This window comes from Dipodomys merriami, unplaced genomic scaffold (genome assembly GCF_024711535.1).
Source record: "Dipodomys merriami isolate MVZ:Mamm:240054 unplaced genomic scaffold, mDipMer1.0.p SCAF_4, whole genome shotgun sequence".
NCBI lineage: Eukaryota > Metazoa > Chordata > Mammalia > Rodentia > Heteromyidae > Dipodomys > Dipodomys merriami.
Genome location: NW_027205603.1, coordinates 66,109,257 through 66,133,262, shown reverse-complemented (window position 1 = coordinate 66,133,262; position 24,006 = coordinate 66,109,257). Strand labels below are relative to the sequence as shown.

At 41.9% G+C, this 24,006-nt stretch overlaps 2 protein-coding genes across 10 annotated transcripts in view; one reads left to right on the top strand and one right to left on the bottom strand.

Moving 5' to 3' along the window:
* Positions 1-24,006, top strand: part of Ncald (neurocalcin delta) — a 373,688-nt gene that overhangs the window by 4,171 nt on the left and 345,511 nt on the right. For 4 of the 9 annotated variants that reach the window (XM_069991165.1, XM_069991160.1, XM_069991159.1 and 1 more), the window contains exon 2: positions 7,502-7,634. The exons of the other annotated variants lie outside the window; for them this stretch is intronic. The gene's annotated coding sequence lies outside the window, so the exon portion shown is untranslated. The remainder of the gene's footprint in view (positions 1-7,501; positions 7,635-24,006) is intronic. 9 annotated transcript variants of the gene reach the window in all.
* The window catches only part of LOC138806157 (basic salivary proline-rich protein 2-like), a 37,189-nt gene that overhangs the window by 4,393 nt on the left and 8,790 nt on the right, over positions 1-24,006 (bottom strand). The gene's annotated exons all lie outside the window — the stretch shown is intronic.

Below are 24,006 nucleotides of genomic sequence, written 5' to 3'. Positions count from 1 at the left end.
ATTACAAAAGATTCCATTATTCTTTTTTCATACATGCAAATAGACTATTAAATGTTTCATTAAGTATATTCATGTCATTACACAACCATCACCACCATCTCTCTCCAGATCTTTTTCTTCTTCTCACATTGAAACTTTAAACCCATTAAACAATAGCTTCTCATTCCCCTCTCCTGGCAACCAACGTTTACTTTCTGTCTGTTAATCAGGCTAGTCTAAGAACCTTATAGAGGGGCTGGAAAGGTGGCATGCGTTGCATGCATGAGGCCCTGGGTTCGATTCCTCAGCACGAGCTGGAAGTGGGGCTGAGGCTCAAATGGTAGAGCACCAGCCTTGAGCTGAAGAGCTGAGGGACAGCACCCAAGCCTAGAGTTCAGGCCCCATGACTGACAAAAGAAAAAAGAAAAAAAAAAAGAGAATAGAATCATATATTTGTCTTTTTGTGACCGGATTATTTTTTACTAGACATGATATCCTCAAGGTTCATCTGTGTCAGACTTTGTTTTTTGAAGATTAAATAATATTCCACTGATGTGCAAAGCGTTATTTTGTTATTTCATGTGTTGGTGAACGCTTGGATTGCTTTCACCTTTTGGTTGTTGTGCATACTGCCACTATGAACACGTGTATGTTCAAATTCCTACTTTCAGTTTGTTTAGGTTTATACTCACAAGGGAAATATCTGGACCATATGGTGTGTAATTTTTTGAGTAACTGCCCTACTGTTTTCCACAGTGGTACCAATTTACATATCCATCAGCAATGCACAAGGGGTAGAATTTTTCTTCTTCCTAATCATCGTTTGTTATTTTCTTCTCCTTTTTAAAAAAATAATAACTATCCTCATGAATGGGATGTGTTCAATAATTCTTTTTAAATTTATTTTTTATTTAGAGTACATTAATAGTATAAGGGGCTGCATTATTATGCTCAAAACACAAGAAAAAAAGAGATAATTATAGGCCAATCTCTTTGAAGAACATAGAAGCAAAAATTTTTGATAAAGTCCCACAATTGAAATTCAATAACATATTAAAAAGATCATACACCATGATTACGTTGGCTTCATTCTGGGAATACAAGATTGGCTAAACATATATAAGTCAATCTAACATGAACAGAATCAGAGACAGAAATCACACGATCATCCCAATTGATTCAGAAAGCCCATCTAATAGAATTCAGCATTCTTTGATGATTAAAGCTCTGAAGAAGCTAGGAACAGAAGGAGTATACCTCAACACAATAAAAGCTGTATATGACAAACCTATAGCCAGCATCATACTAAATGGGAAAAACTGAAATTATTTCATCTCAAATTAACAATGAAACAGCATATTCACTTCCCCATGCTTGTGTGTGTGTGTGTGTGTGTGTGTGTGTGTGAGAGAGAGAGAGAGAGAGAGAGAGAGAGAGAGAGAGAGAGAGAGAGAGAGAGAGTGTCCTGGGGCTTGAACTTAGTGCCTGGGCTCTGTCCTTGTGTATGTGTGTGTGTGTGTGTGTGTGTGTGTGTGTGTGTGTGTGTGTGTGTGTGTGTGTGAGAGAGAGAGAGAGAGAGAGAGAGAGAGAGTCCTGGGGCTTGAACTTAGTGCCTGGGCTCTGTCCTTGTGTGTGTGTGTGTGTGTGTGTGTGTGTGTGTGTGTGTGTGTGTGTGTGTGTGTGTGTGTGTGAGAGAGAGAGAGAGAGAGAGAGAGAGAGAGAGAGAGAAAGAGAGAGAGAGTCCTGGGACTTGAACTTAGTGCCTGGGCTCTGTCCTTGGGCCTTTGTGCTCAAGGCCAGTGCTCTACCATAGCTCTACCTCTGGCTTTTTGGTGGTTAATTGGTGATAAAAGTCTCCAGACTTTCTTCCCTGGGCTGGCTTTGAACTACAATCCTCAGATAATAGCCTTTGGAATAGTTAGGATTGTAGGAATGAGCCACCAGTGCCCAGCAACTTTTTTTTTAATTTCACAATAAGACAAGAGAAAGAAATAGCTCCAAATTGGAGAAGAAGTCAAATTATCTCTATTTTTAGATGATAGGATTCCATGCTTAAGACCCTAAAGATTCCATCAAAGATTTTCTAGACTTTATGAACACTTTTGGTAATAATGTAGCAGGATTGAATCCATTCTTTTTTTGTCATGGAGTTTGAACTCAGAGCCTGAGTGCTGTCCCTGAGGTTTTTCAGACTAGTGCCCTACCACTGTGAGCCACAGCACCACTTCCAGTTTTTTGGTGGATAATTGGAGATGAGAGTCTCACGAACTTTAATGCCTGGGCTAGCTTTGAACTGCTATCTTCGGGTCTCAGCCTCCTAAGTAGCTAGGATTATAGGCGTGAGCCACTGGTGCCCAGCTTGAATACATTCTTGAAAATGGGGCTGGAAATGTTGGCTTAGTGGTAGAGTGCTTGCCTAGCATGCATGAGACCCTGGGTTTGATTCCTCAGTACCACCTAAACAAAAGTAAGTAAATAAATAAACTATGTTGGAGTCAAATTGTGGGGGATAGTGTAGGGAATCAACTTCATCCTGAGGGGGGCCGGGTGCAGTGGGAAGGTACTCAGTGTTTGTCACGCATGTGACAACAGCAAGATCAGGGTGATTGTGACCTCAGAGGGATAGAGGGGAGGAGGACAGAAGCTGAGAAGTCTAACTTTTAAATTCTTCATATGAAAGAGAGCCAGATCGTTTTCTCTATATTTCTATGCCTGGGTGTTATGTTTAGCCCCACCCTGCATGGTAGTGACCTTGGGGGAGGGGATTCCTTAGACAAGTTGGAGTCATTAATAAGAACTATGAGACCACATGCCTGAAGGAGGTCTAAGAGTTAATTCAATTATTCCTGGCAAACCTTCTGAAGGATTTAGTCTGTAGGGTCCTGTAGGAAGCCCATGAATATTCAGAACTGGGTAACCGGAAGAAAGGTTAGTGAGCACCAGAGGCAGGCCCAGTGACCTTCGTGGTAGTTCCAGGGTGCCCTGACAGGGTGATGCAGATGCAGTTTCTGGAACTGCTCTGGGAGCAGGTTGAGTGGAGAGGGCTGAGGGCTAGAGCTGTGCCCACAGCTGGGGAAGCAGCTCTTCTCAAACTGTGACATGCAGGGATCTTGCAGGCAGGCAGGTGAGGTAGTCCCCGCAGCCCTTCTTCCCAGTCCTGACAGCACCACCCTCTTCTGTAGCTAGTGCTTCCCCAGTGCTCAGAGAAACAAGTACATGTCACCTGTCTTCTGGGCTAGAGCAAGCCGCCACCTTCAGTGCACACAGAGTGTGCTGCTTTAGAACTCATAGTTTCCATTCCCAGCGCTTGTGAAGCTCGACACCACGAGTGAGAGATGAGGCTGAGGGCTTGCGTTTGTTTCCGGTGGCCTCTGTAAGTAACTGTCACAAACGAGGTGTTTGATCCAGCAGGAAGCTCTTCTGTCATGATTCCGAAGGCTCCATGTCCAAGCAGAGGAGTTGGCAGGGACCTACTTTCTCTAGAAGCTCTGGGGGAGAAATCTCTCTTCCTCTTTCTCTCCCTCCTTCCATCTATCTATCTATCTATCTATCTATCTATCTATCTATCTATCTATCTATCTATCTATCTATCTATCTATCTATCTATGGGAGAAATCTCTCTTCCTCCTTCTCTCCCTCCTTCCATCTATCTATCTATCTATCTATCTATCTATCTATCTATCTATCTATCTATCTATCTATCTATCTATCTATCTATCTACCTACTGTCTGTCTACAGGAACTCTATATTGCTCAGGCTGGTCTTGAGCTTTCAGACTCAGCGATCTTCCTGTCTCACACTCTCAAGCTGGGGCTTCAAGTATGAACTTCCCTCATTTAGATTCTTGTCTCTTAGCTCCCAATGGCTTCCAGAATTCTTGGTGTCAAGACTGTATTGTTTCAACTTCTACTCTATGATGGAACCACCTCCTCCATTTCTCTGTCCAGCTCTCCTCTATATATTTTCTAGGGACACTGTCACTGAATTTAAGGCCTACTTACATATCCATGACTATCTTATTTCACAATCCCTAACTTACTTACATCCGCAGACTCTTTTTGTAAGTAAGGACACATTCTCTGACTCCAGAGCTTGGAACTTGGACATTTGGTGTATGTGTATGTGGGGGGAACTCAGGAGTGTTCCCTAAAACTCTTGATTCTCTTGGTGATTTTCTTTTGGTGATACTGGGATTTGAGCTCAGGGTCTCGTACTTGCTAAACACATACTCTACCACTTGAGCCACACTTCCAGTTCTGCTTCCATTTTGATGCCTGTAGATTTTATTCATCCCATGGATTCTAGTTTCCTGGACACAGTAGAGATTTCATAAGTGCTTTTGTTTTGACCTTTTGAAATTGTCTTTTAACTTTAAATAATAATAAAGCAATAATAAATAATAAAACAAATATTTAAAATTTACTCTTCTTTATTTCTAAAGAAGGAGTGATGCTGGGTGCTGGTGTTTCATGCCTATAATCCTAGCTACTGAGGATTGAAGTTCAAACACGGTCCAGGAAGGAAAGTCCAGGGATCTCATCCCCAATTGACCACCAAGAAGCCAGAAATGGAGCTGTTGCTCAGGCAGTAGAGTGCTAGCCTTGAGCAAAAAAAGCTCAGGGACAGTGCCCAGGTTCTAAGTTCAATCCCAGGTACTGGCACATAAATAAATAAATAAATAAAGCCTACATAAATAATAAAATAATGTGAAAGGAATGAAAAAGGCTGTGAAGGATGAATTGCTTTTTACCGTGTCTGAAAGTTTGCTGTGTGTAGCTTTGCTAGATCGTGTCTTATTATTTTTTTTTCTGGGGCCTTGCCAAATGCACTTACAAATCTACTTACTCAGAGGAAGGCTGAGGATGGAGTATTCCAGGAAGAGGATGCAGAAGGAGTAATGGCACATTTCTAGGCTTTTAGAAAGCACTGGTTCTAGAAGACTATTTACTGATGTTGGTGGCACCTCGGTTAGCCTTTTGCCCAAGAAGTTTGAGTGCTGAGTATCGACTTGGGATCTGTGTGCTCTCAGAATGCCAGTGAGGTACAGGGGAACTCTGCCTGTTCCCTGGCTCATTTGATGAGTGTAGTTCAGCAAATGGGATACAGTATAGCGGGAGAGTCCAGGGCATGAATTATTCTGATGGCTCTCTGCATTGATGGTGTTAACTGGGGAAGAGCTCAAACCCATTCAGTCTGTGCTCTGAAGAAGCAGTTCTAATTAAGGCTGGTTTGTCTGTAGGGGGCAGGGCTGTTTGGTTTCTCATCCACTTTGCAGTTTCACTTCAAATGACAGAAAGGAAAGAGAATAGAAAGGGTAAAAATGCCCCGGTAGCTTTTCATTTTCCATAGTCTCTTGTGTCATGATTACTCTGGTTAATGTTACATTGGGATCATTTTACTTTGAAGAAGTGCATCTGGAATACTGTGATACTAAACAGAATTCAGTCTCACCAGTTGAGGAAAAGGGTTTGGTCTCCCAGAGGACCAACAATGTGATTTGTAGTACATGGAGAAAAAAATAAATGAAGACACGAAACACTTTGTTAAGAAAATATGAAGAGTTCCAACATGGCGACGGCAGAGCAGTCAGGCCAGAACAGAGTTCTCTGCGCGTGGGGCTCTGTGAGGGCTCAGGGGGCTCGTCTGTGCAGCTGGCCCGGCCTCACAGAAATGCTACAGATGGCATCCTTGTGTTCCCCACGCCACCTTCTCATCTCTCAGAGTCACAAGGCCAGCTTGCTCTGCTTCTGCGAGAGTGCAGGTCCTCCACATGGGGTGAGTGCAGCAAGTGGGCTGGTGGCTTCTTATGGCCCCACCCTACCCCAGCCCCTCCAACAGCTTCTTTTCCACTGGACTGTGGGCCCTAAGAGACACTCTCTATTCACTGGTATCAGGGATCATCCTTATTCCCAACTCTGAAGGATAATTTGGCTAATAGTGCATCCAGCTGGAGGTGGAGGGTGGAAAAAGAGCGAGGGAGGGTATCTGTTTCTCTCCTCCCTCCTTTGGGTTGCCTGCTGTGTTGGTTGTGGCTGTGATCAGAAACCACAGCTCTTGCCATCTGTTCCTTCCACACAGCTTTGCTCTTCAAGTCCCATCAGCCATTTCCTCCCCTAGTATCTTCAGGCCCAAGCCTGGTCATGGTTTCTTGCTATGGGTAGCCTTTGAGTCTTGCACCATTCTTCACGCTAAACCCTTCATTGCTTTCTTCTAATTACTTCTCTAGGAGTCCTCAATAGGACTAAGGAACAGCCTCTGTAGGTTCCTGATTGAGCCATAATCAACTCAGTGACTCTGTGCCAGGGTTTGATAACACACTGAGCTGTTTACAAGGGAGAAAGGGAAGGTGATGGATGTGATAACAAGAAACTCTGATAGATTGGCTTCTAGATGGGTTATGCCATTAGATTCCGCTTTGTGAGACTGTAACAAAGTATCTGGACTAATCAATTTACAAAGAAGAAAGATCAATTTTGGCTCACAGTTTTGGAGGTTTTAGTGAGTGGTTGGCTTCATTGCTTTTGGGTCTATGGTGCTCAGGAAGCAAAGAGAGAGGAAGGTCTCACTATCTTCAAGAGCATGACCTCGTGCTTGGCTGTACTGATCTAATTTCTTGACCTAATCATAATCAAGAAATATTGCTTGACTAACGTGATTATATACAATATCTCATCTGTACTACACCACTTTTTTAGTGTGTGTCAATAGTGGAGTGTGAACTCAGGGCCTCATTCTCCCTAAGCAGATGTTCTATCACTGAACCGTGCCCACAGCCCTTTCATGATTTAGTTGTTTTTCAGATAGCTCTGTTTGTCTTGGTCAGCCTCAGACCATAATTTTCCCAGTACTTCCCACAGCATAATCCCATGGGATGACAAGAGTGTGATTTCTGGCTATAAAAGAACACTTTTTTTTTTCTTTTTCAGTTCTTTTTTCATTATCATGTCTTACTTATACTGAGGAGTTTCATTGTGTTATTTTCTTTCTTTTCTTTTTGTCAGTCATGGGGCTTGAACTCAGGGCCTGGGTACTGTCCCTGAGCTTTTCTGCTCAAGGATGGCACTTTACCACTTTGAGCCACAGCACCACTTCCAGTTTTCTGGTGGGTACTTGGAGATAAGAGTCTCATGAACTTTCCTGCCCCAGCTGTCTTGGAACTGTGACCCTAAGGTCTCAGCTTCCTGAGTAGCTAGGATTATAGGTGTGAGCCACCGGCACCTGGCTCATTGTGCTATTTTCATATACAATGTGTTCTGATCAGGTTCATCCTCTCTATTATACCTGATAATTCTCCTGTCTCTTCCCCCCATTTTTCAAATAGTATATGATGGGGTTCCTTATGCTATCTATCTATCTATCTATCTATCTATCTATCTATCTATCTATCTATCTATCTATCTAATTTGAACCTCTTCACCTTCTACTACCCTCTCTTTTCTTCCTCCTTATTTCAATATTCACTCCCCAGATTGCTTTTATTCTCATTCCCTATTATTATTGCTGTTGTTATCATTTTTTTAGGTCTAGATGCTGCATATGAGCAAAAATGTGATATTTGGCTTTTGAGCTTGCCCGCATCAACCTGATGATCTCCAGTTCCATCTACTGCTTTACAAATAACCATTCTTCTTCTGGCTGAATAATACTCCATTGTGTATGTATACCACATTTTCTTTATCCTTTCATTAGTCCTTGTGCACCTGGGCTGATTCCACAATGAGTCTATTGTGACAAATGTCACACATGGGCACTTTTGAGAATGAAGGGGCACTGAAAACAGGGACTGTTGGGGGCTGGAAAAATGGATATATAGCCATCTTAATTAAGAGGGACTTATACGGTAGTTTTCCAATATGGTTTTAAAATTTGCTTGTCTTTTTTGTATTAGTCTATATTTGGTTTATGAGATAAAAACATGACATTTGAAAAACACAGGAAAAGGCAGAAAAAATCCATTGAACCCTCTTTGTACTCCTCATAGATACTGACCCATTGAACCCTCTTTGTACTCCTCATAGATACTGACCCATTGAACCTCTTTGTACTCCTCATAGACACTGACTCAATTCTGAGGCAGTGGGCTAGAGTCTCCTGTAGAGCTAGAGTCACATTTTATAATTTATTGTGCTACTCAAGGCTACTTAGTACCTATTAACAAACTTTCTTCTTTTCTTACAGAGTCTTCTAATAAAGGCTTTTCTTATAGTTCTGAGCACTTTTGTTCAAAAGATGTCAAAAATAGATTTACATATATATTCCCCTGCCCCCCTCAAACATCTTTGTTTTTCTGGTTGCCTGGGTGACATTTTCAAGAGAATGTATGCTAATCTGCTATTATTAAAGCAGAGATAAATTGGAAACTATTTTTAGGTTCTTCTATACTTTTTATTTTCTCCACTAGAGTAGTTAATTTGTTTCTATTATCTGAAGACCATACATAGCTTCCTTCCTGTAGTTCTAATTTGAGGGTTGTTTAATTTTGAAAATGAATATAGTAATTATGTATCTTATGCAGAATGGTTAAATGTATATTGATGTTCATTTTGTTAATGGCTAGTAGGTTTAATTTAATTAATTAAAATTTTTTTGTTTGTTTGTTTTTGGGTCCGGTTGTGGGGCCTGAACTCTGGACCTGGGCGCTGTCCCTCAGCTCTTCAGCTCAAGGCTAGCGCTCTACCACTGGAGCCACAGCACCACTTCCGGCTTTTTTCTTTTTGCTTATGTGGTGCTGAGGAATCGAACCCAGGGCCTCATGCATGCAAGGCAAGCGCTCTACCACTGAGCCACCTTCCCAGCCCGAATTAATTTATTTTTTGTGCCAGTACTGGGGCTTGAACTCAGGGCCCGGGTGCTGTCCCTCAGTTTTTTTGCTCAAAGCTAACACTGTACAACTTGAGTCATACCCCACTTCTGATTTTTGCTGGCTAATTGGAAAAAAGAGTCTCCCAGCCTTCTGACCAGACTGGCTTTAAAACAACCCTGAGATCCCAGCTTCCTTACTAGCTAGGATTACAGGCAAGAGCTACCATTGCCAGGTTTAACAGTTATTTTCTCACAGGCTGTCCAGATCATGCTTAGTAATGAATCTTTTTGGAATAAGACAAACTGAATGTGGAGGTGGTGTGGCCCGTAGTTCTGTAGACAATCAAACATGTTCCCCATGTAGCTGGATACACCTGGTTTCTAGTCTCAGTTGTGGCACTTAGTGGCTAAGAGACCCCCTGTATCTGCACAAGGTGAACAGTAACAGTGCCTGACTTCTGGGGCTGTGTGTGTATGTGTGGCTCCATGGATTCACAGTGCACTGGCTCACATATAGAAGACATGTTGCTGCTATTTAATATGGAAGGGACAGGGGCCTCATACCTTTTAGAAAGTAATTTTAGAAAATAATCTTATATAAGTTATCACAAATAGTTAGGCTTACTGAAGAGGTAAATTAAAGGGATTAGAATTTTCCTGGCTAATACATTTTTGTTTTTATAAACATTTCAAAGAATTCCTTTCTATGGTACATACCCTTGGGTATATTTATATATATTTATATACAAATAAATATATAAATATACACATTTATATATACATTATTTTTATATATAATAAATATTATGAATATTATATTTATATATTTATATACCCAAGGGTATCTACCATATAATAGTATGGAAATTAAACATCTCTAGTCTGCCCCTATACTTACTTATTATTGTGTTGTTTATTAATTTATTGTGAAGGTGATAAGCAAGGGGGTTAGAGTTAACTAAGTAAGGTAATGAGTACATTTCTTTTTTGAATTGTATACAATTTAATCTGAGGACACAGTATATCAAAATATTAGCATATGATAGAAAATAGGTGGGAATAAACAATGCAAGAGTCCAAGTGTAAAAGTCTCAGACTTATGAGGCACGCACAGCACCACAACACCCAGGATCACCGGTGGACTAATATGAGTACATTTCTTTTTAAACACTATTATCCCCTCCCTCATTTTCTCCTACTGACAACTTCCCACTCCTCTCCTGTCCCCCAAGTTGGACGTTCATTTCCAACACAGTGTCTGGTGAGTATCTTTGTTGCATTTTAGTTCATCCTTTGTCCTGCCATTTCTGTGATTCCCTTTCCCTTCCACAGATCCAATAAGCTTATATATGAGACAAAGGGTACAGAAAACTAAAACAGAATCTGTCCCTATACTTTTAGAAGCATAACTGTAGAGTTATCATGCATAAATCAGTTGTTCGAAGGCAGCTAGAGTTTATACTTAGTGTATTCTTTTGGAGGGGGTTGTCAGTATTAGGCTTTGAACTCATAACCTCACTTTCTCCCTTAACTTTTTTGCTCAAGGCTGGCACTTTATACCTGGGCCATGTCTCTATTTCTGGCTTTTTGGTGAGTCATTGGAGGTAAGAGCCTCACAGACTTTTCTGCCCAGACTGGTTCAAACCATGATTCTTAGTTCCCAGCCTCCTGGTTAAATGGGATTATAGTTGTAAGCTACCAGCACCTGACTTAGGATATTCTATCAACTTTATGTAAGGATTTTAAAAATAAAATGTAGGTATTTATATGATATGTTTCTATAGTGTTAAACATAATTTATTTTAATTAATATATATTAATTGTATTAAGGAATTTCATTGTAATGTGTCCATCTATGCATGTAATGTTCTTTGATCAAATGTAACCATCTATTACTCGTCTATAGAAAGGATGGAATGCTTATTTAATTATTGTGTGTGCTTGAAAGGTAAGAGGTAAGGCAGGACGGCATGTGAAGTGCTATGGACAGGGATCTGAGATGATTAATTTGACTGTGTTGTGTGGAAAGTTTGGGAGGAGAGATGGGCTTTAATGTGTTGTATTTACAAGTGTTGTATTTACAACTGGGTGGTGGGGGCTCATTTTGCTCCTACTCTTTTGCATAGCTATTCTAGTTTTTGAAGAACAGATTGCTTCCCTAGAGTTTATCTTGATACTCTTGAGGACAGACAAAGGAGGAAGCACACACACACACAGACACAGACACACAGACACACAGACACACAGACACACACAGACACACACAGACACACACACACACACACACACACACACACACGTCTTTTTAGATACCTAATCTCAAAGTTCTGATGGAATGGTTAGAGTATAAGGTCCTTGATGGATATTGCTCTGTGGCTTGTGGGAGGCTGGGATGAGTTTCCATGGCCTCATCCTTTGGAAGAAATGACCATCATTCCCTAAAGACACATAGTGAGGATCAAAAGTCTCACTGCTTTCTAAGGAAAGCAACAGGAAGACATTTGAAGAACATGTTTCCTAGCCTTTGGGCTCTCCATGCACTGTCCTGTTGTCCCATGATTATGAATGTACATATGTGAATATGCACACACATATATATAATATACAAATATAAATACATATATATATATAATTTACAAAATATAGAAAAGAAGAAAGAAGCTAGGCACTGGTGGTTCACACCTATAATCCTAGCTACTCAGGAGGCTGAGATCTGAGGATCATGGTTCTAAAGCAGCCCAGTCAGGAAAGTCTGTGAAACTCTTTTTTTTTTTTTAACTGTATTTTTTTGTCTTTTCTTTTTTGGTACTGGGGATCGAACCCAGGACGTTGCACTTGCTAGGCAAGCGCTTTGCCACTGAGCTACATCCCAGCCCAAGTCTGTGAAACTCTTGTCTGCAATGAATCACAGAAAAAGCTGGAAGTGGCACTATGGCTCAAATGGTGGAACACTAGCCTTGAGCAAAAGGAGGCCAGGGAGAGGCCTAGGCCCAGAGTTCAAGAAGAAATATAAAAACTATTACCCATAATTTCGATATTCAAAAGCAATTTGAGTATTGGCTGTGCTTTAGACGGCGCTGAGGATTAATTTATGGCCCCATGTTAGCCAGGAGGATTTATTTTCATTATGTTATCTTGAAAAATGTCTTAGTTACATAGCCATGTTTATATGTATTTTAAAATTATGGTTTCAAGTAATTGCATATCCCAAACATTTTATACCATAAATTAAAAAAAAATTTTGGCTATGCATCTATTGAATGGATATACTCCGGTTTGCTTTCCATTTTTGGTCATTTTGTCAAACCTTAAAAAAATTCTTACCAGTATTATTTGTGTACAATAATATCTATTTCCACCCTAGGGTACACACGTGCATGTGAGTGTGTGTGTGTGTGTGTGTGTGTGTGTGTGTGTGTGTGTGTGTTCATGCTGGGGCTTGAACTAAGGACCTGGGACATGTCCTTTAGCGTTTTTGCTCAAGGATGGCATTCTACCACTAAAGCCAAACCTTTTATGGTGGTTATCTGAAGATAAAAGTCTTGGACTTCCCTATCCAGGTTGGCTTTGAACTGTAATCCTCAAAACTCAGCATCTTGAGTAGTTAGGATTATAGGCATGAGCCAGTAGTGCCTGGCCCTAGGATATATTTGTAAGCTGATGGTTCAGACATTAAGACATAGTTTTGCAATGTGCTGTCCAAATGGTTTAGGTCATATTATGCTGGGCCACTGTGTTCATCTCGTGCCTTGCCTGTCTTCACTGTGGAACATTTTTGCTAACTTAGTAACCTTAAATATTTTCTTTTATTTGTATTTCTTTGATTACTAATGAGGCCAAACATTTCTTTTTCAAATTATACACTAGTTGCAATGATTCTTTCCCTAATTTTTAGTTGAATGTTCTTTGCCCCTAGATATTTTTCATCAGTTAAAATTTAAATTCTTTCTTTTTATACTACAAAAGTAATACAAGCTTGTGATAGTAACAGAGACAATTCAGGATACAGATACACAAAAACAAAGCTGTCAGCTGGGAGCCTATGGCTCCTGTCTGTAATCCTAGATTCTCAAGAGACCAAGATCTAAGGATCTTGGCTGGAAGCCAGAGGGGGTAGACAAATCAGAGAGAGTCACATCTCCAATTAACATCAAAAAACTGGAAGTTGAGGTGTAGCTCAAGTGGTAGAGCACCAGCCTTGAGTGTAAAGGCTGAGGCAGAGTGTGAGGTGCTGAGTTCAAGCCACAGTACGGGCACCAAAACTCTAGATTTATGCCACTCCCAGTTCTTGCAGGGAGCCAGCATTAAAGGTCTGCTGTGTATGTCTCTATGTCTATTTGTGCAGACAAATAGGGTTGATTTTCAATATCTACAGGTTAGTAACCACAGACTCAACCAAACTTGGACCAGAAATATTTGGAAAGTAAAACTGCATCTGTATTGAATATGCACAGACTTTTTGCTTGTCATTACTCCCTAAATACAGCAATTTATGTAGTCTTTACATTGTAGTAGGTACTATACACAGTCTAGAGATGATATCAAGTGTGCGGGAGGTAGCGTGTGTGTTCTGTGCCAATACCACATGGTTTATATAGGGAATTTGAGCATCTGCAAACTTGGGTATCCACAGGGCTTTTGGAACCATTACTCCGTAGATACAGAGGGAGGATGGTATGTTTTATTTAAAGATACAAGTGGGGCTAGTTTTGTTATCAAAACCAGAGGGGCTAGTTTTATTATCAAAATCAGAGTTGTAGTGAAGATATTTTTCTGTAACTTACTTTGTTTTTCCTCTTCCCTTTTCTTTTTGTTGGTTATGGGGCTTGCACTCAGGGCCTGGGCACTAATCTGAGCTCTTTTTGCTCAAGGCTAGCACTCTATTACTTTGAGCCACAGCACTACTTCTGGTTTTCTGGTGGTTAATTGGAGATAAGAGTCTCAAGGCCTTTCCTGCACGGGCTGACTGTGAGCCTCTGTCCTCAGATCTTAGCCTCTTGGTTAGCTGGGATTACAGGTGTGAGCCACCAGCACTCAGCTGTTTTTCTTTTGAAATATATATTATGGGCATAAAAATCTTCAATACCATACAATAAAACATCTTTGGCACATTTGCTACAGTATTTCCCTAGAGTGTCACTAGCCTGTTGGTCATGGCTTGACATTGTTGAGTGGGAAAATGTTCCCCTGTGATTTCTTCTGCTGTCACAACAGCCCGCTCGGCCCTTCAGAGGTAGACATCTGCAATTCTGTGGTCTGAGGATTACAAAAGATCTTTACTTCAAAAAATCATTCATTAATCCAGCTATGATTTATTTTGGTATAGAGTAAGGAAGAGAGGAAGATTTAAATGTTATTTTCCTTTTTTAAAGTTACTAGCCAATTGTCTTTTTATTTTCAATGATGCTTTTTGAAAGCACATTATACAAGGCCCGTCCATTTCTACAGAGCAAGTGGCATCTCCCATCTGTGTATTTTCCCCCTCAGCTGTAAATCAGGAGTTTTATAATTGGATGATCACAGGGGGATTTTGTGTTTAGTTGGAATTAGGTGGTTGTGTAGAGAACAGACCAGGTCTCTGCTTCATTCCATGGTGCTGTGGCCTGAGTGGTCCAGGTTGTTCCAAGAATCTGCAGGGATGATTGCTCCTTTGTCTCGTCTCTGCTGTCCTGCCAGGAAGAGCCACACATAGAATCTCATTTTACAGCATGAGATGCGGAGCCAATCTCAATGATTTGGCAAAGGTTATTCCTGCTTTCCGAGCCCACGGTTATCATTTTATAGTACATTTATATTAGCATCCTATTTGCATTATTTCATGCTGTTCTGATCTCTGAATTCCCTTTTCAGTGATACCATTACCTTTGAAATTTCTATTCGAGCTGGCTACTTTGATCACCGTTTAGAAAAACCACAGAATGTTTGCCTAGAAACAAAAGGCTTTGAGCCCTTTTAAAGGCCTGTAAAGGCTTCTGAAGGCTTGTAAGGGCTCCAATAATAATTATTATTGTCATTCTTTCTCAAACATTTTTTGGTGTGTCTGCTCTGTCCAAGGCACCATGATAGAGACTGAGAGAAATACAAAATGAATGAAACCCTTTTCCGTTGCTTCAAGGATTCTGCTCACTGCTTTGGCGTGGTTTAATTGAATGAAGACCTGAGGGCAATCAATATTTTGTGTTGCACTTGCCCCACCCTTGATCCTAATGAGAAGGGGTGATGTTTTCTATTACTCATGTCTAGCAGTGCCTTGAATGCTCTCTGCTATTCAAAGAACGACTGTGAGGTATTTAAGACACTTGAGGACTTGGCTGATACATTCTTTATAAGCGGAGAGGGCCTTGGAGATCTTGGTATCAGGTCTTCTATTTCTAACGGCATTTTTCAGCCTCGACATTTGGGTTATACATTTGGTCAACCAAAATCTAAAAATAAACGAGAAACTTTGAGAGATTGTTTTTCCCCTCCCTCTTGGCCGAGTGAAGTGTTTTTGTGTATTCCAAACTGCACTGTGTAACTATTTACTTTTGCATTATGTATAGAACTTAGCAACGGAGAGTGGAAATGAAAGCTCAGGGCACAGGCCGTCCCAGCTGAGGTGGGAAAGCTGGCCAGCTGCCCTCCCCCATCCTGTCCTCTGTGGCCTGTGGGTCTGCCCTGCTGGCCTCTAGTTCCTCTTTCTGCCTTCTTCACTGGTGGCCATGTGGGGACCAGGAAGAAGGACAGGAAGGACCTGTCCTACCCTTTCCTTATCTCTGGAGGTTTCCCCTTGTAGGTCAGCTTGGGTGGGGTAAAGGGAAGGAGGGGCAGGTTCGGCACTGGTGAGTCTCATAGAGCCAGAACACTGACGTGCTCTCTCTGATGTGGAACTCTTAAGTGTGTTTCCATAAGGGAAAGCCACAGGAGGGTCTGGGTTATGCAGGACTCACCAGACAAAGCTGTCAGGTTAGAACTGGCAGGTTAGAGCGCCCCCTGTTGGGTGACCTAAGTCAGTGCTTACATACACTGTTAGGGGAGAATCTATTTCAATTTCTCAACTTTGCAGGTTGAAAATAAAGTTAGAACAGGATCAGCTTAAAAGTCGTGACTAGCTCTGAAAAAAACAAACAAATTCCTACGTGGAATGTCCTTGTACCTGAAACTTGTGGCATATGCTCAATGTGTTCAGCTCTTCTTGCCACTATTCCTCTCTGCAGCTCTAAGAATGCTGGAGTTCTCTGATTTCTAGAGGTGCAATTATACTAAATTATTCACAACATGATTTCTTCAGGGGAGGGAAGGAGGGGAAAGACCTTGAATATAGATTAATTCTTCCATCACTGCCTTTTAGCAGAGTGCAAAACCAAATACATCAGGGTTGTTAGGAAAGGCCTTGATTTTTTTTTTCCCCATTAAGAAACCCAACTTCTGTTTTTAGGGTAACTTTATGCCACTTTTCATACTCTCCACTCTCTCTCTCTCTTCCCACCCTACATCCTTTTCTCCTTCCTCTCCCTTAGCCTCCCTCTCCTGCCTAAGGATCAAAGCTTCATCTTACACATGCTAGCTAAACACTGTGCCAACTGAGCTACATCACCCAGCTCTTGTCTCTTATTTTCAGTGCACTTTGAGCAATAGAACTGAAGAATATTAGGGGATTTTTTTCCCTGTAGAAATAGAGATATTTAAAAAATATATATCAAAGTTCTTTGTGAGTTGATTTGTATAATCTTTAGTAAAACCAATGTATTTTTAAAGATGGGAAAGCATAGATTTAAGAATGATTAAATAGTACTTATTTGGAGAGGGACAAAGTGGGGTTGTTGTGTAGTTTTCAAAGAAAGGCACAAAACAGTTAAAGAGTAAAACTCTCCCGCCTCTTAGGTGAACTTTTTTTTCCATCCTCAGAAGGGGTGGACCCACTGGAAACAGGAAGTAATCATAGAACAGTGGTTTGAGTAATGAGAGAAGGGTTCTGGAATTAGCTGAGCTGTTTTCTTTAAACCAAAAAGACAAAAGGGTCAACGGAAAAACTTAATTCTAGGGCATTTGCACCTTTTGTGGAATGTGTGAGTGATACTGAGAACAGCTCCTCCAAGGACCAACAGAGCAATAGGATGTAACTGAAGAAGAGGCTCTGCTTGCAGCCATGGCAGAGAGAGGGAGGGAGAGAGGGAGATACAGGATGGAGGGGGAGAGATATCTTAGAAGTTAGCTTGTCAACTTTGGTACATGCAAGTAGCTAATCTTGAGGAGTCAGGGTGGGATTCAAGGGCATGTGGGCATTCTACACAAAGGAGAATGAGAGCAGGCTTATGTCCACATATCTGAACACACTACACACCAGGGACACTTTGCTGAGCCATTCACAGCTAAGATTCTCTCCTGCTGAAGAGAATTTTACACTGTAGTCTTTTCTGTATGGAACCAATTTTATATGTATATATAAGCATATTGATTTCAGTTCACCATGTAATAAATTAGTGCTATAGATTGAGCTTCCACAGGAGCACTAAGATATTGCTCAAATTAATTCCAGTGAAAGGGCCATTGTAACAATTATTGGTTCCTCAGAGAATCTTTTCTCCAACCTTTCTCCTGCAGGCGGTGTGATATTATTTCTGTTCTCCTCAGCAGAGGCAGGTTTAGACTGTGTGTCCTACAGTGTGTGTGTAGTAAATAGGAGTCAGGACTTGCATCCTGGTGGTGAAAGCATGGTCTCTGAGTCAAAGTGAGCTGCATCCTGGGAGCCCCCGAACAAAGGACTGGGAAATCCAGAGTAGAGTTTTTCTTTTGTTTAGAAGTCATGTGGTTCCTGTCCAATATACTTCTCTCCTTTTCTCTCCAGTCTTCTCCTCCTTCATCTTATACACAGAGCCTGAATAATCAGCCAGATCCCTAAGGCCTGAGCATCTCTTGCCTCAAGTCAATAACCAAGAGGTTCTTTTGGTTCAGCTCATTGAGCTAAAGCCACGGGTGCTGTTGGAACTCTACCTTTGGATGGGTGTTCACTCTTGGTCCATCATGTTACACACTTCCTTAGGGCCCTTTTTCTGAGCTGGGGATAGTGGGTATGACAGTACACTTTGGGATAAGTTGATGGCCATGGCCAAAAATTAACATCTTCAGCATAAACTATTTTTTTTTGTCGGTTGTGGGGGCTGAACTCTGGGCCTGGGTGCTGCCCCTCAGCTCTTCAGCTCGACCTACCATTTGAGCCACAGAACCACTTGTGGCTTTTTTTCTGTTTATATGGTGCTGAGGAATTGAACCTAGGGCCTCATGCATACAAGGCAAGCACTCTACCACTGAGCCAACTTCCCAGCCCCATAAACTCATTTTATATCGTGCTAAAAACATCTTCATTATCTTTATAAAGTTTGAACTTAAAAGTATCAATATCTATAATTTATTCTTCTGTCAATGAGTTGCAAATAGATAACAAAACTTAATTCCAAAGGTCTTAGGAAAATGTCAGGTTGGTCCATGTAACTGTAAAGGCAAATCTAGAAATGATACCAGAAATCTCTCCTGCCATTTCTTGGCTCCATGATCTCTCAATTGGTTTCATGCTCAGGTGGGCCTTTACTTCATTACATCAAGATTCTACAAGAAACCTCAAGCTTATCTGTTAGCTGAGCTACCCCAGTAAGAGATCTGCTTCCCTGAAGCTCCAGAAAAATTCATGTTTTATTCACATTGAATGAATTATCTCTCAACCAAACATGGTAGCCAAGCTGATTGGTCTGGATGTTGACCATCCTTTGCAAGTTATCCTCTTCCCTACCACAAAGCTGGAGAGTGCAGTCTTCAGTAATAATAACAGGGATATTAGTAGCAGCAGAAATAGAAATGGATGCTGTCCAGGCAGAAATAGCCCTTGTCATGAGTGACCATTTTCAGGTTTATTTCAAGAAACTAGGCATTCATAATAAAGATTTGGGGTTGCAGAAAAAGTAGGCTGGGCTCTAGTTGTGTTCTTATTTTGACAAATCTATTGAACCAGAATATGCCAATGACTGAGAAAAGCCTAGATCTTCTGTGTTTTTCAGTTGTAATCATGAGAAAACGCTACAAAATGACATCTTTTTGAGAAAGCCAGTGGCAGAATAGTCTTAATATATTTAAGTTTTGATCAAGTAGTAGGATAAGACTTGAAAGGCTCTTGCTAAATGCCCTCTATTTGAAGTCTAAACTGTTCTGGCATTGAAATGACTTTAGTGAATTACATGAAGGCTTTGTGTAAAGCCTTAACAAGCTGCGGACTTAAGACCCAGTTTATCCAGCTAATGATTCAAATGCCATGCTGATATATTAATGATCTTAATTCTGGGAAATAATTACTTAGGTTTTGAAAGTACTTCATAAATCAGCAATTTTGAATCCCATGGAGGTCGCAGTAGTAGAAAATATAAATTGATTCTATGCAATCTCAGGTATCGGGTAGCTCTGTGTGTGTGTGCGTGTGTGTGTGTGTGTGTGTGTGTGTGTGTGTGTGTGTGTGTGTGTGTGTGTGTGTGTCATTTTGGGCTAATGGAATCATTAGACTACTTTGTTTCTTCTACCTGATGCAATGATCCCAGAAGTCCCTTGGGATAAATGATCAGCTTTTATTGCCTGTTCATGTTTTGCTAATGGTTGTGTCTTTCTTTCACTTATGTAAAATGTTGAATTTATCGGCTTAAAAAAATAGTCTCTTCTATGCCAAAATGTGTTTTTCTTCTTTTTATTTTCTGGCTTGGTGTGATTTACAAATAGGGCCCACTCTGGCTAGGGTAATTCAAGGTATGAATGCTACTAGCTACAAATGGAAGCTTTGAAGACAGTCATCAGAATCTTCCAATGGTACAGTTTGCTTGTTAGGTGGATGGTGGCTATACATGTAGCCAAAACTTGTGGAACACAGGGATTTGGGGAGAGGTGAGGACACATCTGGTCAGATGACCACTAAAGTTTCCTCAAGGGAGGTGTTTTATGTGAGGCATCATGGGGGCCAGAGTGATGCGGGAAGAGTGGCTGAAGGACAAGGGCAAGAACTCTGCCATCTGACCACCCGATCCTGAGTCCTGTTAGCGGCACGTTAGTTATGTGATGAGGGCTAAATTATTTTACACTTCTGAGCCTTCATTTCTCTCTCTCTTTCTCCTTCTCTCTCTTTCTTTTCCTTTCTTCCTTCCTTCCTTCCTTCCTTCCTTCCTTCCTTCCTTCCTTCCTTCCTTCCTTCCTTCCCCTTTTCTCTATCTTTCTTTTTTGTTGGTCATGGGGCTTGAACTCATGGCCTGGGTTCTGTCCCTGAGATTTATTTGCTTTAAGATACAGCTGCACTCAGGTTTTATGTGGTCAATTGGAGATAAGAGTCTCATGGACTTCCCTGCCCGGGTTGGCTTTGAATTGTGATTCTCAGATCTCAACCTCCCAAGTAGCTAGGATTTCATTCATGAGCCGCCAGCAGCCAGCAAGCCCTCATTATTAATTAATTAATTAATTACTTTTTGCCAGTCCTAGGCACTGTCCCTGAGCTTCTTTTGCTTATAGCTAGTACTCTACCACTTGAGCCATAGCACCATTTCGGTTTTTTTTTTCCTGTTTATATGGTACTGAGGAATTGAACCCAGGGCTTCATGCATGCTAGATAAGCACTCTACTACTAAGCCACACTCCTAGCCCCAAGCTCTCATTTCTTAAAATTGAGATGAATAAAAGCACCTGTCTCTCAGTATTAAGGAATCAAATGAGACCATGCATGTGAAACTTACAGCATGCCCTGCCTGTAGCGCTGCTTTGTAAGAGCTAGTTGCTAGTATTCAGCAAGCAGAGCATGGGGTAGGGTGTGCTTGTGGTGGAGAGAAGTAGTAATCATATGTGCACAGGTATGAACCAAATGCAGGGACAACTGTATGCTTGGTCTAGAGCCTGGTTGATTGAGGTTCCCTTTATCTGAGTCTATTCTCCTTCCCTCCCTCCTTCCCTGCCCTCCCTTCCTCCCTCCTTTCCCTTCCCTTCCCTTCCCTTCCCTTCCCTTCCCTTCCCTTCCCTTCCCTTCCCTTCCCTTCCCTGCCCTTCCCTCCCTCCCTCCCTCCCTCCCTGCCTCCCTCCCTCCCTCCCTCCTTTCCCTTCCCTTCCCCTCCCTCCCTCCATCCTTCCTTCCCTCCCTTCCTCCCTCCCTTCTTCCCTCCCTCCCTCCCTTCCTTCCTTTCCTTCCTTGGCATTCCTGTCTCCCCTCATTCTCCCCTCCCCTTAATAGTATGAGCACTACCATTTTAGCCACACTTCTTGCTCTTTTTGAGATGGAATCTTACTCTTTTCTGGACTGGCCTTTTAAACTCATGATCCTCCTGCCTCCATGGAGTAGCTGGGATTAGAGACATGTATCACCATACCCTGCCTATGTCTGTGGTTTTTTTTTTAAAAAAAGAAGTCTCCCCTTACTGGTTTGATATCCCAAAGTGGTTTCAAAGCCAAATAGAAGCATATCCTGATGCACGTAATAGTGTGTTGGTCATCATACAGAAGGAAACCAGCCTTGTGCTTTATCAATCAGTGCCTTGAGCATCTGAGTTAGTGTGAGTCAGTCCCCCAGAGACTCATCACCCCTGAACAACCCGATAAAATCAGATTCTTGAATGTGCAGAGCTGAGCACCAGGCGTTGGACCCATGGTGACCCCTCCAGGGTGTGGACATTGTTAGACATAGCTAGAAACAGAAAGTTGGCCCATCTCTTTCTTCCTCCTTCGCCTTGCCTTTAAACTTTTATAGTGCAACAAACTGATTCCAAAACATCTGGTGTGATCAGAAAGCGCAAGGAATGTCCAAGGAAGGCATTTATGAAATGTTGCTTCTCCTTCACTCTCTTCCCCTCCCTGTCCCCTCTCTTCCCCCTCCTCCTATTTCAGCTTTCCTATTTCCTATCTCATAGCTTTCGTGTGTCAGAAATTCAGGAGGAGCTTATCTAGATCATTTTGGTTCAGAGGCTCTCATGAAGATCCACTTTCAAGATGGCTACCCCCCCCCCCCATGCCTGTTGGTGGGAAACCAAGTGTGGTTGTGAGAAGAGTGCTTATGACCTAGTTCAAAGGCCGGGGGCGGGAAGGGGCATGGATCTGCAAGTAGGGCTCAGGTTTGGACTCCTGCTTACCATGTGTGGGTAGACAGATCTGTGTACTGAGCTACAGGTGTCTTCTCTGTGTGGGGAAGATGGAATCTGAAGGAATCTGAAGAAATGCCCTCTGGCATTTCTGGCAGCTTGGATGCTGAGATCCTAACAAGGTTAACCCAGAGAAACAGGGGTGTGCGCATCTTGGCACAAATTGTTTCCTTTCCTCAGAGCTCAAGGGGAGCTGTGTGGTAGACACCGCTTCCTCCTGGATCCAGCTATTTCACATTTGCACTTCTAGCTGCTTACTTGAAATGTAAGCTGGGTAATACTTGTGTGGTTTATGGAACAAACTGATGCCTTATTCTAGAATTGAAAATAAAGCCAAGTAAGAGTTAGAAGATGAAGAGGAAGAAAGGAAGAGAGACCAGTTGGGTTGTTTGAGTTGAGAGTTAGTTGTGGAAAAGTAGACAGACATACTGTGTGTGTGTGTGTGTGTGTGTGTGTGTGTGTGTGTGTGTGTGTGTGTGTGTGTGTGTGTGTGTGTGTGTGTGTGTGTGTGTGTGTGTGTGTGTGTTTGTATGCCAATACTGGGGCTTGAACTCAGGGCCTGGGTGGTTTCCCTGATCTTTTAAGTTCAAGACTAGTGCTGTATCACTTCAGCCACAGCTCCTCTTCCGGCTTTTTGTGGTTAGTTAGAGATGGGAGTCGTAGGGACTTTGCTGTCCAGGTCGGCTTTGAACTGCAATCCTTAGATCTGAGCCTCCTGAGTAGCTAGGATTGCAGACATTAGCCATTGGTATCTGGCACACTCTTTACTTTCTAATTCTAATTTTTAAAATTATCTTTAATTTTATGAGTCACTTCATGAGTATACTGAATCTTGATTGATGTTAGCCCTTTTGCTGTTCTCCACCCGCTCTCCCAACACCTCTCATCTCAGAGATACAACTCTCATGTCTTATCTACACTGGGACCTTTCACACTACTGTGCATTTCCAAGCTATGTTGAATTGAATTGACAATAATTAATTCAAGTCCCATACTTAATCTTTTTTTGCTTTATGTATACAGTATAGAAATAATAAGATAAACATAAAACAAAAAATCCATTTATCCTGAGGAACAGATAATGTGTTTTAAGAGCTAAGAGTTTTCCAGTTGCATTTATTTAATAGTGACTCATGTGAGTTCATTCTAAGGTGACTTATTATTAGAAGGGATCACTGCCTCACCTCCAACTTCAACTTCATGGGATAGAAACACCGATTTTCTTTTACAATCAGTCCCCACAGCCCATCCGTGAGAGTTAAGGGGGCTAATACTGCTTAGTTGCCCCCCCCCTCCATTACGTTGGATAAATGCTGCTCACATCATCATTACTGTATGATCTTCAATGGGGCATTCATTACTTGTCTGAGACTAATGTGGGAATCTGTTACACTGGCTAACAATGAATAGTCTCTTCTTATGGTGTGTAGAAGAGTTCTAAAGGTTCTCATTTTAAATAAACAAAAGTAAAACACACTGATTCCCCTCCCCCCAGTTTCCTGACTCATGGCTCCCAGTGTCAGGTTGAAATACATCCCCATGTCTGCCTTCATGAGTACACAGGATGGCAATGCAGGCTGCAAAGAATTCCTTACTGTTCAGGATACGGCTTTCTCCTCCGAACCCAGTGCCATGGTCCACTGTGTACATCACAAGGTGTCAGCTAGTGGCTGGAGGATATGCTTTCTTCCATCCATAGTGTTTTAAAACCTTTACATTTTGTTGCCAATTTTAAAAAAGAGGTCCCTTTCTTCTCCCCTCCCCCTCCTCCCCTTCCTCCTCCTCTTCCTCCCCCTCCTCCTCTTCCTCCCCCTCCTCCTCTTCCTCCCCCTCCTCTCCTTCCTCCCCTTCCTCCCCCCTCCTCCTCCCCCCTCCTCCTCATTCTCCTCCTCGTTCTCCTCTTCCTCCTCCTCCTCCTCCTCCTCCTCCTCCTCCTCCTCCTCCTCCTCCTCCTCCTCCTCCTCCTCCTCCTCCTCCTTCTTCTTCTTCTTGTGTTAGTATTGGGGTTTTAATCCGGGCTTCATGCTCTTGCTTCCTCCCCCTCCCCCCTCAAGGCTAGTGTGCTACCATCTGAGCCACATCTTCACTTCTGGCTTCTTC